The sequence below is a fragment of the Prionailurus viverrinus genome, chromosome B3 (genome assembly GCF_022837055.1).
Source record: "Prionailurus viverrinus isolate Anna chromosome B3, UM_Priviv_1.0, whole genome shotgun sequence".
NCBI classification, from domain to species: Eukaryota; Metazoa; Chordata; class Mammalia; order Carnivora; family Felidae; genus Prionailurus; species Prionailurus viverrinus.
The window spans coordinates 60,388,926-60,408,171 of NC_062566.1; the positions used below are offsets into that span (position 1 = coordinate 60,388,926).

Sequence of the window (19,246 nt, forward strand, 5' to 3'; positions counted from 1 at the left end):
GTGTTGAAGTCTTATACTATTATGGTATTACTATCGATGAGTTTCTTTATGTTTGTAATGAATTGATTTATATATTTGGGTGCTTTTACATTTGGCACATAAATGTTTACAATTGTTAGGTCTTCTTGGTGGATAGCCCCCTTGATTATGATATAATGCCCTTCTGCATCTCTTGATACAGTCTTTATTTTAAAGTCTAGATTGTCTGTTATAATTATGGCTACTCCAGCTTTCTTTTGTTGACCATTAGCATCATAGATGGTTCTCTATCCCCTTACTTTCAATCTGAAGGTGTCTTTAGGTCTAAAGTGGGTCTCTTGTAGACAGCAAATAGGTGGATGTTGTTTTCTTATCCATTCTGTTACCTATGTCTTTTGATTGAAGCATTGAATCCATTGACATTTAGAGTGAGTACTGAAAGATAGGAATTTATTGCCATTATGTTGCTTATAGAGTTGGAGTTTCTGGTGGTTTTCTCTGGTCCTTTCTAATCTTTGTTGCTTTTGGTCTTTATTTTTTATATTTTAATTTTTTCTCCCCTCAGAGAGTCCCCTTTAAAATTTCTTGCAGGGCTGGTTTAGTGGTCACAGACTCCTTTAATTTTTGTTTGGTAACTTTTTATCTCTCCTATTTTGAATGACAGCCTTGCTGGGTAAAGAAGTCTTGGCTGCATATTTTTTGATTCAGCACATTGAATATATCCTTCCACTCCTTTCTGGCCTGCCAAGTCTTCTGTGGATAGGTCTGCTGCAAAATCTGATCTGTCTTTCCTTGTAGGTTAAGGACTATTTTTCCCTTGATGTTTTCATGATTCTCTCCTTACCTGAATATTTTGTGAATTTGACTATGATATGCCTTGTTGACGGTCGGTTTTTGTTGAATCTAATGGGAGTCCTCTGTGCTTCCTGGATTTTGATGTCTTTGTCTTTCCCCAGGTTAGGAAAGTTTTCTGCTATGATTTGCTCACATAACCTTTCTACCCCTATTCCTCTCTTCCATTTCTGGGACCCCTGTGATTTTGATGTTGTTCCTTTTTAATGAGTCACTGATTTCTCTAATTCTTAAATTGTGCTCTTTTGCCTCAATCTCCCTCTTTTTTTCTGCTTCATTATTCTCCATAAGTTTGTCCTCTAGATCACTGATTCTCTGTTCTGCCTCATCCATCCTTGCGGCCATGGCATCCATTTGAGATTGCAGCTCAGTTATAACATTTTTTATTTCATCGTGAGTAGTTTTTACTACTTTTATCTTTGCAGAAAGGGATTCTAATCTATTTTCAACTCCAGCTAGTTTCTTATCATGATTCTAAATTCTGGTTCAGACATCTTGCTTGTGTCTGTGTTCGTTAAATCCCTGGTTGTCATTTCTTCCTGCTCTTTCTTTTGGGGTGAGATCATTAGTTTCATCATTTTGAAGGGAGAAAAGGAATTAATGAGGTAGAAAAAATTAAAATTAAAATAATTAAAATTAATAAAATATTAAAATTAAAAACTTAAAAACACACACAAATTGATTAAATAATGCTAGATTCTAGGTGTGTTTTTGTCTGGGTGTTGAAAGTGGCTTGATACATTAGAGAAAAAAGGGCAAAAAAAAGGAAATCATTTGAAAATTTGAAAAATGAATACAGTGAAGTAGACTAAAATGAAATAATGGAACTAAAATAGAATTTGAAAAAATTTACACAAAAGTAAAGAATATAGTAGAAAAAAATTAAAGAAAAATATTTTTAATAAACATTAAAAATAAATTTGATTTTTTTTCCTCTTTCTGCATTCAAGAAAAAGGAAAGAAATGAAAAAGAAAAAAAAAGGAAATAGTTTGAAAATTTGAAAAAGTGAATACACTGTAGTACACTAAAGTAAAATGATGGAAGTAAAATAGAATTTGAAAAAAATTTACATAAAAGTAAATATAGTGAAAAAAATAAAATATTTTTAATTTAAATTGAAAATAAAAATGAATTTTCTCTTTCTGTATTCAAGAAAAAGAAGTGAAAAAGGGAAAAAAAGAAACAGAATTGAATAGATGGACCTGCTAACAGATTGAAATAGGACTGAAATTACTTCGTTTTCCCCTAGAAGTCACACTATGAAGCGCTTTATAGTCCATAAACTAAGTAGGCAGTGAGACTTGTGTTCTTGAAGAGCGAGGTTGGCCCAGTTGGGTGGGGCTTAGTGTAACGGCTCTGTTCTCCACTAGATGGCGCTGCTAGTCTACTGGGGTGGAGTGCTGTGGCGCTCATGGGTGCGTGTGCGCATGCGCGGGAGTGGTTAAAATGGTGTCACTTAGCTACCCAGTCTCTAGTATCGGAACTCTGTTCTCCCTGATCAGCAATCGCGCACCTGTCCTTTGTCTTCAGCTTTCGTCCACTCTCCAGTTTTTCACTGTCCGCGACCAAGCCCCAGGTAGTATCTCTCTCTTGCGTTTTGTCTCAGATGTGGCTGTTTTCCCGGCCTCTAAACTTCTGAGGGACTCTGGCTTTGACCTGTTCTGCCCCTCTGTGGAGGGTCTCACCAAGCAATGGAGCATTGGCCAAATTCTGGCTGCACCCAGGAAAATTCATGAGACCATGCTGCTGCCGGTGCCCTGAGACTGCGGCCAGGTGCCAGCCTGCCCCAGAAAAAGTTTATGAGATAGTGTAGCAGCAGCGTTTCAGGGATTGTGGAAAATCACAACACACATCTGGCACCAGGCTTCACCCTTAATGTCTTTGTTCCGGCACCAGCGAATGTGGCTGTTCTCTGGGGTCTGTTGGGACCAAATGTCCTTCCAACAGTGGAACTGCTTTTCCCTGTGTGGCCCAAGAACTTCCAGGACCCCACTCTGCTCCTGGGGATTCACCCTTCCCACCAGAGTGCCACCAGGTATCTAGCTGTGGAGTTGCAGACTCTGCTCTCCCCTTGTTTACAGTCTTAATGGAACGTAAATCCTCTCCTTTCTCCTTTATCCCTTTTTAGTTTAGTCTCTGTGGCTGTTTTCAATTTTCCACTTTCTCTCCAGTTGCTTTTGGGGAGGTGTGTTTTTCCCATATTCTCCCCTCCGCCCCCCCCCCCCCCCGTGCTCTCTCTGCCTGCAAAAGAGTCTCTGTGCCCTCCGCAGCTTCTCTCTCCCCAAGTTCATCTCTCTGCACCGTGTACCTGCTGAATTCTGTGGTTCAGGTTGTGCAGATTGTTGTGTTAATCCTCAGATCAGTTTTCTAGGTGTGCAGGATGGTTTAGTGTTGGTGTGGTTGTATTTCATGGATGCGAGACATGCAAAAAACTCCATGCTGTGCCGCCATCTTGACACCCCTCTAAATATAACTCTTAATAAGAAAGTGAAATGCCAGTAAAATGGATATGTAAGAGTCAAAGTCAAGAGAAATAGGAAAGGTGACTTCCAGTTAAAATAAATAAGAATTTCTTTGGGGGAGAAGGGTGGAGTAGAGCCATGGGAGAGTGATAGAAGAGAAAGGAGAAGAATGAAAACAGACCATGTTGTGAGGCTCTTGGCTGGTTTGTAGGAAATGGTTAAAGATTTTTAGGAAGAAGAATATCTATCTTAAATTGTAATTTTTTTCAATGCTGTGATATTGTAGAGAGTTCGTGCCAACAATAAAATAGAGGACATGCCCCCAGGACTGTCCTCCAGTCTGATACCAACTGCCCATTTGGAGGGTCCCAAAAACCATCTTCAGGTTTGTGATAAGGACTCAGAACCCACTGAAAGTTATTATATTTATGGTTATGGCTTATTACATATTAAAACCAAACCATGGGAAGAAGCTCATATGGCAGAGTCCAGAAGTACCACATACAAAGTTTCTGTTGTCCTCTCCCTCTAGAGTTGAGACACCTCACTCTGCTGGCATCAATGTGTGACAATATACACAAAATAGTGTCAACCAAAGAAGTTCATTTGAGCCTCAGTGTCCAGAGATTTTTACTGTTGTTTTTTTTTTCACATGAGTATGATTTACATGGTTGATTTCAGTCTCTAGCTCATCTGATCGTGTATAACCCAAAGCTCCCACCCTAAGTCACAGTGTTAGTCTTTTGTCACTCTTTTCCCCTTCCTGCAACACTATTTGGATGGAGACACCCCTTGCCCTAAATCATACTGTTAGCTATCCAGTATGACCCAAGGTTTCAGACAAAGACACTCCTATCTGGAGAGCTCAGAGAAAATGTCTGAAGCCGAAGGCATGGGCCAGATGATTTCTTTGAGCAAGGCGAAATTCTTTACTACACAGATTTAAATCCCTTTCATCATTCCATTCTTCAATAAAGACCTCTTCACACATGTGAAGAAAAAAAATTCATCTTCAGTCCCAGCAACTTGATGGAAAAACTTTTAAACATTTTCGTATAGATCTTTCTAGATAGATCTTAGATACATTAGGCATGAAAATGTTAACTTACCTTTTCTTTATTCTTCCCCCAATTAAAATGAATAGCTATTAGCCCAAGTTAGAAAGCTATTCAGTAAAATCAAATCACCAAATTTTAGGGATAAATGAGACCTTGGACTACATCTGGTCTTTTGGGAAGATGAAATGATTTGCTCAAGACCAATGAAATTAGTGAGACAGAGCTGAATTAAGATTCCAGGTCCAGTGGCTTTTCTCTTAAATCAAAAGAAACTCAAGAGACCTCTTTTTGGATCCAAAGGATGTTACGTTTTGAAAATAGCATTGCCTTGTTGACGTATGGTAAGATAACCCTAATGGCTTTTTGATTGATTTGGTTTTGCCCCAGAATTTGGGATGATTTCCAGATCCACATATTAAAGTGTGTCTAGAGGACAGCTGCTCAACTGCTTGCATATTTTTCTGATTAGCTGAATTGTATATGCTGCTGAAATAGTCCGCTGGATTTCATGTTGTTGATAGGAACACCAGGGGATCTTAAACTGAACACTATCTGTATCTCTTTAGTCCTTTGGAAACATTTCCCTCCCATTTTCTGCCTCCTTGTCCTTCTTAGAAAGCTATTAAATTTTATGTTTTTTGGATTCAAACCTGGAACCTAGTTTTCAGCTGCTTTCTCATTTCCTCCCAAATTTTATAAACATTTAATCAACTTCTTTTTTTGTGTGTACTAGTCAGAGATGAATCCAAATGGGATGAAAAGGGCCAGCACTTCACCCTTTGTCACACAAGCCCGTGACTTGGGAGGGTGCTACAGACTTGATGTTGATGTTCCTCGAATTTCGTATGTTGAAACCTAACCTCCAGTGTGATGGTATTTGGAGATGGGGTCTTGGCCAGTTGATTATATCATGAAGGCAAAGCCTTTGTTAGTGAGATTAGCACCCTTATGAAAGAGACCCCAGAGAATTCCCTTGCCCTTCTTCCATGTGAGGACACAGGAAGAAGATAGCCATCTATGGACTAGGAAGCAGGTTCTCACCACACACTGAGTCTGCTGGTGCCTTCTTCTTGGGTTTCCCAGCCTCCCAAATTGCCAGAAATAAATTTGTGTTGTTTTGAAGCCACCAGTCTGTGATATTTTTGTTATAAAAGCCTGGATGGTCTAAGACAGGGGAAATTAAGTGTGGGCACTCATTTTCTTTAGCAGGAATAGCATCAGGCATAGGCCCAGTCAGTAAAAGCTTACCTTATCTCTCATCAGCCTATGGAAATGACCTGCTGTGCCAAACCGTTTCCACTGTCTTGCATGGACCTGCCTTAGCTCTGACATGAACAATGAGCAAATCATTTGGGCTAACTGGAGATCTGTTTTAAAAGGGCAAAATGCAAGCATGCCTGAGGGCAATATTTGCACCCTTAGTTTGGTTATCGCTTTTATATACTTAACTGAAAGCAGCTGCAGTGAAGAGAGAAAGTTCTGATGAAATACACTTGGAACTTGATGTGGGGTCAGGCCTAGGGTAGGACATCACAGGTCTTCAGGAATGCAGAGAGCATCAGTAGACCAAGGAAGAAGAGACTGAGGGAGGTAGAGATTTTGACCTGTGAGTTTACTGTGACATCACCATGGAGAATTTGTAAAGGGGTGGGCGTAAGTCTCTTCAACTGCTGAGAGGAAAAATATTGTAACTGTTGGTAAAGTGGTAGAAAGGACCAAAGTGAGACAAATCAGCTGTGTACATTATGAAGTAGAAGTTTTGGTTTTGTCTTTTAAATGCATAGAAATAAAAGTCATTGTAGAAATATAGACAGTATGATGACGCTTCACTGGTGCTGTCTCATGGAGTGAGCCACCACTACTATGTCCTAATGTCTGCTCCTTCCTCTCCTACTCTCCCAGTACAACTGAGTACTCTGTGGCTCTGCCTTTATATTCTAGACAGTGCTTCCAATAGAAATATAACATGAGCAGCATACATATTTTTAAACTTCTAGTGGCTGCATCAAAAAACAAACAAACAGATGAAATTAATTTTAATAATATTTATTAAACATTTTTAAAGTTTTATTTATTTTGAGAGAGAGAGAGAGAGTGCATGAGCAGGGGAGGGGCAGAGAGAAGGAGTGAGAATCTCAAGCAGGCTCTCCACTGTCAGCGTGGAGCCTGACGCAGGGCTTGGACCCACCCCACCAGCTTGTGAGATCATGACTTGAGCTGAAATCAAGAGTCAGATGCTTAACCAACTGAGCCACTCAGGTGCCCCATTAATAATATATTTTATTTAATCGAATACACCCAAAGTATTATTTCATTAATAATAAATTATTAACACACTGTTTTATCTCTATTTGTACTAAGTTTTTGAAGCCTGGCTTATGTTTTATACTTAAATAACATCCTGGTTTTAAATAAGTACCTTTCAATTGCTTAGTAATAGCTGCATGTGTCTAGTGCTTGCTGGATTGGGCAGTGCCACTTTAGATGAAAGATATCAATGCAGGGACACTGTTTCTTAAAGATCATCAAAATTTGTTATCAGCTGTAAATGACAGAACAATCTATTGCAGAAGGCTTGAACTATAAGGGCATTTATTATTTACTTAGGATACTGGAGATAGTGAGTTGTTCAGAAGATTAAAAATGTCATCAGGGATCCAGGCTCCTTCCAGACTTGGACCTTACAGGTCTTTTCAGCACACTGGCATTCCTTCTTGTGCTTGTCATCTCATGGTCACAAGATATCTATAGCAGCTCCTGATATCAGGACTTACACTTGGAAGGGGAAAGAGCAAAAGAGTCTCTTTCTCTGAACTCTCTTTTCATCCAGGAAGGAAAAGATTCTCCCCAGCAGACATGCCCTGACATCTCATTGGCCAGATTTGGGGCATATGGTAACTCTTAGCTATAGGGGATCTTGGGAAACTGCAAAGTTGCAGAGAAGAGGAGATTGGCTGGGAGGGCTTTGCTTTAGAAGATCAATCTTGATATATTGCTCCCTCAGACAAAACCAGACTTCTGTTAGGCTAGATGGGAGAATGGGATGGCTACTGGGCAGGCAGCCAGCGATGTCTGCCCCAGAAACATTTTCTCAAAGAGAGGGGGACAGAGGAAGATAGTCTTATAATCAACATGGTCTTATAATTAAAACAACTTTTTAAAAAATATTTATTTATTTTTGAGACAGAGAAAGACAGAGCATGAACGAGGAAGGGTCAGAGAGAGGGAGACACACAATTTGAAGCAGGCTCCAGGCTCCGAGCTGTCAGCAGAGAGCACTACGTGGGGCTCGAACTCACAGACTGTGAGATCATGACCTGAGCCGAAGTCGGATGAGCATGGTCTTATAATTAAATAACAGTTACACTACTTATTTGTCCCATTTACTGAATATTCATGTGCCACGTGTGTTTAATTGATTACCTAATTCACACACACAAGAACACACAGTTTACCTGTCAGTGGTTGCTGATAATAAAATCAATATAAAACTGTCAGATTATACTATGAGCTACCCAAGAACACGAATCATGTGTTCCTTCCTTTCCTTTCTTCCTTCCTTCCTTTTCTTCACATCCCATATCACAGTTTTCATCAGTATTTGTTGATGAATGATTCATCTTAAGATATTTTATATCTCTCAAATTTTGTTTCTAATCCATGGACCTGGATTAGATTTGAAAATCATTGGTACCTCTACCATGTTCTAGCCTCAAACACATGTCCTGGTCCTCACTTTGAACCCCCTGAAATTCTTTCCACAGGCTGCTAAGTGTTCTTATTTGGGAAGGGGTCACGGCTAGAAACCACAACCAACCAGTGACTCAGCAACCTCTTCACTAGAGTTTCCTTTCTACCCAGACTTATTTGAGGACAATAGGGAAATAAAACTAGTTTCTCCCACACACAGAGTTGATGATTCCTGGACTTGTGTCTTATGATCTCTGTCAGTCTTAGACTTTGCCAGGCTCTTTCAGTTGATAAGGAATAGAGATAAATAAAGTTTCCTCAAGTATTGAGAATTCATTACATGGAAGAAAAAAAAATCTTTCCATCCATCAAGGTCTCACAGAGAATAGGAATGTTATTCAGGATAAATCAATAGCAGTAGCTGGGGTCACTGTAGCAATTTCTGTATTTTATCTCCTTAGAAATAGACCTCGAGTGTTTGACTGTTATGGTGACTCAGCCATTTTTTACTTTTGCTCCTGCCTACCCCATGACTTCTGTTTAGTTACAGCTTCCACTGCCTTAAAGTCTCTGTGTTATTCTGCTATCTACTGAATTTCTCTGAGGTCTCTCTTTAGAATTCCTGAAGAAAGTGTATATAATTGAGTTAACCTTCCACGATCCTTCCATGATCAGGCGTCTTCATTGGTTAGAGAGGCCCCATGCCAGGTGACACATCACTGATAATTATATATATATATATATATATATATATATACACACACACACGCGCACACACACACACACATATATATATATGTGTATATATATATATATATATATATATATATATATATATGCTTACATCAGGATCCTTCCTCTAGGTCAATCATCTGTCTTTAGAATGATGGAGTTATACGGTAAACAATGTGTCATCTGTGTATAAGTCACGTATCTTGAAGTTCTTTAGCCCTCAGGTTTATCTAATCTATTATGTCCAGTTAAAAATAACTCTGAGCCTTGTATTTCAGGTGATTTTAGGAAGTCATATCATTTATCAACTTCCCCTCACCAGTTTTTCTGGTCCTGTCTTGGGACCAGAAAATATACTTATTAATTCTGAGTCCTTTCTACTTGACACATGTCAGTTTTTTTTTTTTTAATTTATTTTTGGGACAGAGAGAGACAGAGCATGAACGGGGGAGGGGCAGAGAGAGAGGGAGACACAGAATCGGAAACAGGCTCCAGGCTCCGAGCCATCAGCCCAGAGCCCGACGCGGGGCTCGAACTCACGGACCGCGAGATCGTGACCTGGCTGAAGTCGGACGCTTAACCGACTGCGCCATCCAGGCGCCCCGACACGTGTCAGTTTTAATCAGCCATAAATTGTTCTTGGTTTCCTTCTTTCCATTTTGTGAAGGTGGTTTTGTCCAGTGGTTGCCTCTTTGGGGTTGGAGGAGGTGGCCTTGAAAGGAACATGAAAGTACTTTTTGGGTGATAGAAGTTTCATGTATCTTCAATGGGTACGACTTAACATGGTGTGTGTGTCAATAGTTACTAACATAGACTCTTAAGATCTGTGCATTTGTAATCTGTGGAAATTATTCCTTAACATGATTAGTTAACAACAACAACAACTACTACTACTACAAAATGGTTGTGTTAGTCAGGGTCCCAACAGGAAACAGATAAACATTGAGTTTGGTAATTGAAAGAGAGTGTAATAAAAGGCCAACCTACAAAAGGATCAATAGGGTATAGCACTCTAGAGCTGGAACCTGATTTCCCACTAACACTTCTATAGTGAAGAGGCAAAGGAAGGGAGTAGTTATCAGAATGTGATGTGCCAAATGGAAAAGACCATTGTGGCAGAAGCTGGGAACTTTGGTCAATGGATGTAGCCAGTACATCTCAACCCTATGGTGAAGGAACTGGGGGAATAAATTCCCTAATCTCAGATTCATCCTTCCCTCCCTCTGATCTCCTTGGGTATAACCAACAAGAAGCCTGAGAGTAAGGAAGCCAGGAAGCTAATAGATGTAGTCTGTACAACTCAGTCTCACAGGACATAGAGTAGGGTAGAGAAGAAGGGAGAGCAGATCTGGAGGGGTAATCAGAAGACATCCAGTATTGTGTTTTCCATTTTCTCTGAAGTACTTCAAGTGTGGACATTGTCCCTCCCACAATTCTTTAAAATGTAAGTAAGGTTAAGTAAGATAAGACTATGGCATGTAAAATATTTGTGGGAATCCTGAGGATAACAGAGGAATGAAGAAAAAGCAAATTTAAAACCTCAGGTTGGCTTTCCCAGCTCCTGAGTCTATTGGCCATACCTTGTACCGACAGTTCCTCACTGCCTTCCTCCTCAGCCCCAGCCACATCACATCGAAAGGGCTAGTCCATTTCACGCCAGCGATAGTTTCCTTGACCACTTCCTCCATGTCCAAAATCTGATCTGTCGCAGGAGAGAGAGGGATTCTTCTCCTTTTCTGCTTCCTTTCTATCCAGGATCAATAGTGGGTGTTAACTGTGAAAGTAAAACAGTCATTTATTTTAGCAGCAAAATGAATTTATGTGTAAATAGCAGAGGAATTGCAATTTAGGACGTGTAACCTATGGGCAAGTCTCGAGATCAAAGGAGAGGAACATTATAGAGAAAAGAAGGAATTTGGGAGGGGCTGCTTTGAAGCAAGAATTCAGGGTGTTGACGGTTTTTTATTGGCTGAGTTGTAATAATTTCTTATTGACTAAGCTTGTTACTGGACAGGGAGGAATCCTTTTCTCCTGCTGGGATAATAAAGTAGGTTTCTTTCTGCTCAGGTCTGCAATTGACCATGAATATTAGGGTGTGAGATTTCCCCCCTCTGTCCTCCTGACTCCGTTTTAAGTGAGGTATTACTTATTCAGTTTCACATAGGAATATTCATTTCATTTGGGGAAACCACTGTCCTCACTATAGATGATGGTCTGGCCCTGGTACATACTCTTCCAGTCGGTTGTGGTCAGAGAGTTAGTGTCATGAGCTCCAAAACTTCTGGATGATAAAAAGTCAAGACAGGTTTGGGCAGAATATCAGTACAGCAAGGTAAGGCTGGGGCCTAGAGGAAGTTAGCATGGGCTGAGACTGTTACCTCAGGGTTTACAGGTAGGTACTCAGAGCCTCTTCAAGAGTCCCAAGTTGGAGGGCCTTGGATTGAATTGCATGTTTATCACTTGCCAGCTATGTGACCTTGGGCAAGTGACATAATTACTCTGAGCTGTCATTTTCTTTTTCTTTTTTTCTGAATTGTCATTTCTATCCCCCCTTCCCCCTGCCTTTTTTTTTTTTTAAGAGATGTTGATTGAAAATGTCCATGAAGACACTGCAAAACTCTGTGGTCCAAATTAACAGAAGCACTTCCTTTCCAGTAACTGTCCATCTTTTTCTCTTGCCACAATATTCACATATATTAGACACTCACATCATGTCATGCAGTAATTTTCAGGGGCAAAAGCAAGAGTTGGGGGAGGAAATAAATGCCTAAAGGTATATGGTGAGTGGGAGCTTGAAAAAGCCCTTTATGGAGATTTTGATCCAGGGCTGCTCTCTCCCATCTCCCTGAACTGCATCATATCTAGCTGAGAGTCACTCTCCAGACAGAAAGTTACAAAATGGTGGGACTAGAAAGGGCTTAGAAGACTTGTTTTGTTTGACTTTCACAGAATTGTGAAGTCTTAAAAATTAGATGTTAATATTTTAAAATCAGGAGATAATTTCACATGAAAAAAAAATTGTCTGCCTTCTCTTGAAATAGAGAATTTCTGGCAGAACCAAGCCTGCATTCTTGAATGCCAAAATTTGGCTGGAACTAAATAGTGGCTGCTCCTTTAGAAGAAGCATACGTTCTCCAGCTAGTGTTACTTACTTGTGTCCCCTGCCCCTTGGCAATTAAGTATGCTATCCCTGGTCTAGAGTATCAAGGGATCACTGATACTGCACCCGGAAGGAACCTCAAGATGTCACTGAGCCCTGGTTTTGCTTTTAGTCAGGTCAGATTTTGGTTTCCCCATTTATAGCAAAAGCCTCCTGGTTCAAATGATAGGCCCAACCTTACCCAGGTTGGGGCAGTGGAGGAGACTGAGCAGAATTGAGGTCAACTCCCTCCCCGTGAAGAGCCCTTTCCTAGCACAGTGTGTTCCTTCTCAAACAGCGTATCACAGTTTCTGAAGCCCAGTCAGTGGAGCCATTGTGAAGAAAGGTCAAACCTTAGATGAGCGAGGTTTCTGGAGTGCAGTGCTTCCAACACTGGAACACACACAAGCTCTAGTGTGGCTGACCTTGAGCTCAGCCGCCCAGCCCTGCCGGAACAAACGTGAACTTCAGAGCAGGGCCGGAAGGGCTGTGAGTTTGGAGCAGCTAGTGTCCTTGACCCTCTGGCAAGGATCCCAGGCCGAAGAAACCCTCTGGGTTTCTTCGGTGTGGGTTGGGGAAGAAAGATGAGGGTGGGAAGGAGGCGAGAAAAACAGGGATACAGAACATAGCTGTTTGTTTGTTTGTTTGTTTTTCTCCTAAAATTGAGCTTTTGTGTTCCTGTGCCACATGTGTGCCGTGAGGTTTTCATTTTCTTTCTTTTTTTCCAGTCTGGGATTGGTATGTTGCTGTATTGCTGAATGTTTGTTTTGGCTGCTAGAGGAAGTATTGACAAAGGAAGTAGGAGAACAAACATAATTTTGTAAGCAGCCGGCCTGAGAGGAACAATAAAGCAGAACTGGAGACAGCGTGTCGGGGTTGAGATTTCTCTGAGACTGTTTAGTGCCAGCGTCCCAGGGCTTGGGGCTGCTGAAGAGTGGGAATGTGGGGGCTTTTAGAGCTACAGGGGTTCTGTTGAGCTGTGCTTTACAATTCTTTTTCTGTGCTTTGGTGGACGCCTTTTCTGGGCCTCAGTTTCTCACCTGCTCTTTACCATTTCCTCTCATGTGTCAAATACTAAAGCCACAGGCCTTTTCTCAGGAGGGGGATAGTCTATACCAGCAAAATGGTATGTGTGGGTGTGTATGTGAGGTTAAATAATAAGGTTATGATACAGGATTATGAAGAGGATCCCATTAAAATTTGGTTTTATCTTTAGGAATTTTAAAAACACCTTGGAGATTGTTCAAGTCCCAAGTGATTATTTAGTGAAATCTGGAAAGAATACTCTTAATTTCCACCCATCTACAGACCAGCTGGGGGTGGGAGGAGACTTCTCACACATTCAAATGATGGCACCAAGGGACCTTGGTGGGTTTGAGAGACAAGTTCAGGAGCTCACTTGTGAATGGTAAATGTACACACAGCATCATGGGTATACGGTTGAAGAAACCCCCTTGGCTAGGGATTTAGAAAATGGATCAGGGCACATCAGAGGTGGCTGAGGTGCAGTCCCTGCTAGAGACAGGGGACAGAATGATGTACTCTTTAATTTTTCCCATGGATGGGAAATGAAAAGGTGGATGAAATCCCCCGTTTGCATGACTACTGGAAGTCATCAAATGCTAGAGACTTGGTGCAGGCTGAACTCATTCCCTGGGCCTCTGGGCGTGGATGCTCCTGAAAATGTTGATTTTTCTGAAGCATTTTCTGCAGCTAAGAAAAAGGTTTATCTTTTTCTGTAGAATAACCTTAGAAGGCCACCTAGACATTAGGTAACAGCTCTGCATGAAAATCCGTATTGTTACCTTTGAAAGGCTAGGTAAGTTCAAGGTTTATAACAAACTTTTATTTTTCTTCTGCTTCCATAAGGTAATAAGGCATGGGGGTGGGGTGGTGAAGGGACACATCAATTAGAGCACTAAGGAAATTACAGGAAATATCATTGTTTTGTAAAGCTGTACATTTGTGGCCATTCAGACAGGTAAAGCCTCTGCTTAACTACTGTTTCTCAGGATAGGGTCTTTTTCTCCACGTGGGTCTGGGCAAATGGAAAGGTTGGAAGTGCTAGTCAGGCTGGATGGAGATGGAGCTCGTGAATGTACAAGTCAGTGGATGTGTGAAATACATCTCCAAACCAGTATCATTTTAAATTGAGATCTGAATGGCTGAGAGCAGGTGTGCCTGGCTGGTTAAGCTTTCTGGCTCTCTTAGTTCTCTGGATCTCTGCTGAAACTGTCACCTTGAAGAGCAGGTGTACCTTAGGCTTAAAGGTATCTGGATCTGCTGCCTATCATTCTGTATGAGGAGAGGATAACCTTAGTACTGTCTTGTGACTGTTCTCTTGAATTTCCACCCCCCCCCCCATCTTCTGGAGGTATAATTGGCAAATAAAAATTGTGTATATTTAAGATGTGAAACTTGATGTTTTTACACATGAATACTCTTGAGTTTTTGTGTTATGAAACACAAAAACTTTTGGGAAATTACTGTTTTTCTTGAAGTGTACTAGTGCCTATTTAATACTTGAGTTAATGAGGGAGGAAGAGGAGAATTTTACCAAAGACCGTGGACACAGATTCTGGCACAGGCTCTGGAAAAACTAACTTAGGTTTGCTGGGCTGTTGGGAAAACCACTTGCCATCTCTGTACCTTGTCTTCGTCTTTCCATGTCTGTACCATGGCAAGATCTTCGTGCAGCATAGATTTTCTGAGATGGTCCTAATTTTGAACACTTATAGTGCCTACCATCATTTAAATGGCAGAGAAATGCCAATATTTTGTTATTTTAGTACCTAAGTAATACGTTTTAGAACTTTTTTTTAGTGTAATTAATTAATTAATATGCAGGGAGGGGCAGAGAGAGAGGGAAAGAGAGAGAGAGATTCCCAAGCAGACTCCACACTGTCAGCACAGAGTCTGATGCGGGGCATGGCATTTCATGGGCCTTTACAAAAAATTTTAAAGCAGCTTTATACCATAATATTCAGCCACCAAAAGTAATTAGTATATTCACAAAATTGTGCAACTGTTGTTGCAGTCTTAATTTAAAACATTTCATTATCTCATAAATTCATAGCAGTCATTCACTGTTCTTCCCTCCCTCCCAGCCCCTGGTCACCACTAATCTACTTTTTCTCTGTATAAATTTGCCTATTCTGGACATTCCATATAAATGGAATCATACAATATCTGGTCTTTGTGACTGGCTTCTTACTCTAAGCATGTTTTTGAGGTCCCTTCCATAATGTAGCATGTATAAGCACTTCATCTTTTTTTTTTAAAGTTTATTTATTTATTTTGGGAAAGATGGAGAGAAAGAGAATCCCAAGCAGGCTCCACTGCTATGCTGAGCCCGACATGGGGTTTGATCTCACGACTATGTGGTCATGACCTGAGCCAAAATCAAGAGTCAGACAACCGACTGAGCCACCCAGGGGCCCCAGTACTCCTTTTTTTTTTAAATTTTATAATATTTATTTATTTTTGAAAGAGCGAGAGAGAGAGCACACATGTGCGTGTGAGTGGGGGAGGGGAAGAGAGAGAGGGAGACACAGAATCTGAAACAGGCTCGAGGCTCTGTGCTGTCAGCACAGAGCCCAACCTGGGGCTCGAACTCACGAACCGTGAGATCATGACCTGAGCTGAAGCTGGACGCTTAACTGAGCCGCCCCAGTGCCCCAGTACTTCATTTTTTATTTCTGAATAATATTCGGTTGTATGGCTAGCCTACATTTTATTTATCTGTTCATCAGTTGATGAACATTTTTCACTTTTTTTTGTTATGAATTCATAAAATTGTATGTGGACATAAGTTTATGTTTCTCTTTGAAATATACCTAGGAGTGGGCTTGCTGGGTCGTATGGTAAGTCCATTTACTCGTGGAGGATTAGGATCATGATTTCTAGAGAATGCCAGAACCTGCAGCCTGGTGACCTCTTCAGTGGTTATATAGCCCTTGTCCTCAAGACACCTTTTACAGAATTTGTGGCAGACAGACCCTAACGTGACTCCCACTTGTCCCTGCCTCCTGGTGTTCGTATCTTCCTGTAATCTCCTTCCTTTGAGTTGGGAGGGAACTGTGACTTCCTCTAACCAAAAGAATATGACAATCAAGGTGGGATATCCCTTGGGTGATGTTATATTAGGTAATAGTCCATTTTAACAGACTAGAGACTTTCTTTGAGGGCTTGATAAAGTAAGTAGATATGTTTGAGAAACCAGGTCGCAAGGCCCTGGAGGTGGCCCCTAGGATCTAAAAGCAGCAGTCAGCAAAAAGCTTGGGCCCTAGTCATACAGCTACAAGGAGGTGAATTCTCCCACATTTGGAATGAACTTGGAAGTAAATTCTTCCCCATTTGAGCCTTTGATCAAAATGTAGCCCAGGTAATACTTGATTAAAGTCATGTGAGTTGCTAAGTAGAGGACCCAGCCATGTGTCTGGACCCTGGATACATGTAAACCGAGATAATAAATAGGTGGTGTTTTATGCAGCTAAATTTGTGGGAATTTGTTAAACAGCATTAGAACACTTACTCAGGTTTAGAATTTGGTTCCATTATATAATCTGAGCTGGGTGCCACTGAATTTATTTGTCATGGCAAATATCCTCTTTATTTACCTGTATGATTATCATAAAGAACAAACTGCTGTAGAAGTTCAGGTATGTGCTTGGTGGGTATGAAGTAACTGTACCTGGGGTATAATTTCTAGAATGGGAAAAAGATAGTGGCAGAAGTAAGAAACAGTTTCACTCTGTCTCCTTGACTGGAACGGGATACATCCGTCTCTAGAAACTTCATTTCAAGGAGAAACAATAATCAGAATAATCAGAAGAGTAGTCATTTATATAATGAGTTCTGCTATTTATTAGGGAGTATATAGGTGGGAGGGTGAGCATGAACTTGAGGTCATGCCCTGATAGAGTTATAGAATAGTTCTAATTTGCTTATGCAAATTATGTCCTCTATGCAGACATGAGCTTAATAGGACATATTGTCCTATTATGTCCTCTATGCAACATATGCTTAAATTTGATACTAGCTTTCCCTTACACATCATTAGCCACATAATAACCAAACAATCCCAGCATGGTGAGCACCACTTCTATTTTTAGAACCCAACTAGGACTATTGCATCTTTCTTAGTCATCCATTTCCATATTTAAAAATTTTTTTTTTTTTTTTTTTCAACGTTTATTTATTTTTGGGACAGAGACAGAGCATGAACGGGGGAGGGGCAGAGAGAGAGGGAGACACAGAATCGGAAACAGGCTCCAGGCTCTGAGCCATCAGCCCAGAGCCCGACGCGGGGCTCGAACTCACGGACCGCGAGATCGTGACCTGGCTGAAGTCGGACGCTTAACCGACTGCGCCACCCAGGCGCCCCCCATTTCCATATTTAACAACTCTTACACTCAGAATTTTTTAACTTATAGCTCACATAAATTCTTTTTCTTCAGTTAAAGCCTATGTTCTTTCTTACCTGCCCCCAAACAGATGGGGACAGCTGATGATGTGAATCTCTTGATTCTCTTTGTCATACCATTTTGTTTTGTTACATTTAATTCCTTACTGATTTTAGTGAAGAGAGTGAGGTGGATTTTATTCTGTAGCACAGAGACACATGTGGAATTCCTTTTTACTACCTCTGTGTTCTGACTTTAATTTCAAACACTATATGGATGACTCAGTGTGCAGTAACTAATATAAGTCATGCTGCTTATAACATAAAGCTAGATAACTAACCAGACTTACCTCAGATGACTTGGAAGTTTCCTAGTTAGGGGAACAAAGCAGTTGAAACTGATGGGAAATGAATGTCTGACAACCAGTGGAAGAATGAATCATCACTGAAATTTCCATTTTCCCATATTTCACACTAGTTGTCTCATTAAGAAGCAAATCATTGTTTTGTTGAGAATAGAATCAACTGTGTTTCTTCTTATATATACAATGCCATCCAGATTCCAGCCGTAGGGAACAGATAAAATGGATGGAATCATTTTTTTAGGTGATATATACATCATAGAACATGTTTGCTAGGAAGCAAGCAAAGATTACATGGACCTGGTAAGGGCAGCTCTTGCCTTGAATAGGGTCTCATCATTTTTCTCTGTTGTTAACTTTTTTATATTGATAAAGCAAATAGGTGATTGTACTCTTAGAGAAAAAATATGGATGAGGTTTGTATTTACATAGCTGATTTAGTTTACTTTTGACAATTATTTTCATTTATGGTTATCAAAAAAACATTTTTACCTCTCTGTAGTGCTGGAACATTATGCTGTGATGTTGTCTTATTTTCCCATTCCATACTCCTATCTCCAGTTCTGCAATAGAAGTCCTTGGGTTTTTACTTGTTCTGCATTTATTCCTCTCGGTGACTGATGGGTGGGAATTTTCTGGATGGCAGATACTATCTTGGCTGCTTTTTGTGTCTGGCTCCTTGGCCCTCTTGAGTTGGGAATATTACTCTGCCAAGCCCCATCTCTGTAATTGTAATTCCAAATACTTCACAGATCCTTTTTATAAAGGCATATTCTTATTTATTTTGATCAAAACAGAATTATTAAATGTTATATTACAGTTATAAATTATAAAATGTTTTTTAAAGCAAGGTTTTAAGTAAATAAGTGTACAGGGCATATGTTGTCATGAGGATTAAACTGAGAGCTGGTTCTAAACAATTTGCTCTTTTTCTCTTTGTGCTAAATACAGGCTACACTAGGTAATTGTCACTTGTCGTAGCATTAGCTCTGCCTATTCCAGTTCATTCTTTGCTGTTACTTGTTCATGTGTTAAATACCACATTAACACCTCCCTGCTACTTCCACAAGAGACACCAGCAACTTAGCTGGTTTTCAGCCTGCCTCACCTCTTGGAACTTTATGGGCATCAGATTCTGTTCAGCATTATTTGTCTTCTGAATTGCCCTTTGAAGTGCCTCTGCTCATGTGTCTCTTAAATTAGAGGCAAGTAAGGTAGTCCATGCCCCAGTTATTTTTATTTTCCTCAGAGTTTCTCATTCTTGAATTCATCCAACAATCATGCTACTTTGTTTTGTGACAACCACTGTGCTGGGCGCTCAGAATACAAAGATGAAGAAAACATTATTCCCTGACCTGGAAGAAATTTTAAAGATGAAGAGAGTCATGCAAGCACATCATTATGACATGTCTGAAGTGCTCTAGCAGGGCTCAGAGCCCTGAATCAGCCTGGAGGAGTTGGAGAAGGCGATATATCAGTTGGGTCCTGACAGATGCATAAGGGTTTAGCAGATGTGTAGGTATGAGGGGGTGGCGGCTACAGAAATGATTTCTATACTGAGGAAACA

The 19,246-nt window shown here is 40.5% G+C and overlaps 1 long non-coding RNA gene across 1 annotated transcript in view; it reads left to right on the forward strand.

Annotated features, from left to right (window-relative positions):
• Window positions 1-2,289: 2,289 nt before the first annotated feature.
• LOC125167497 (uncharacterized) overlaps window positions 2,290-19,246 on the forward strand; it is a 76,495-nt gene continuing 59,538 nt past the window's right edge. Inside the window, exon 1 of the long non-coding RNA XR_007152802.1 lies at window positions 2,290-2,408. This is a non-coding gene — a long non-coding RNA (uncharacterized LOC125167497). The remainder of the gene's footprint in view (window positions 2,409-19,246) is intronic.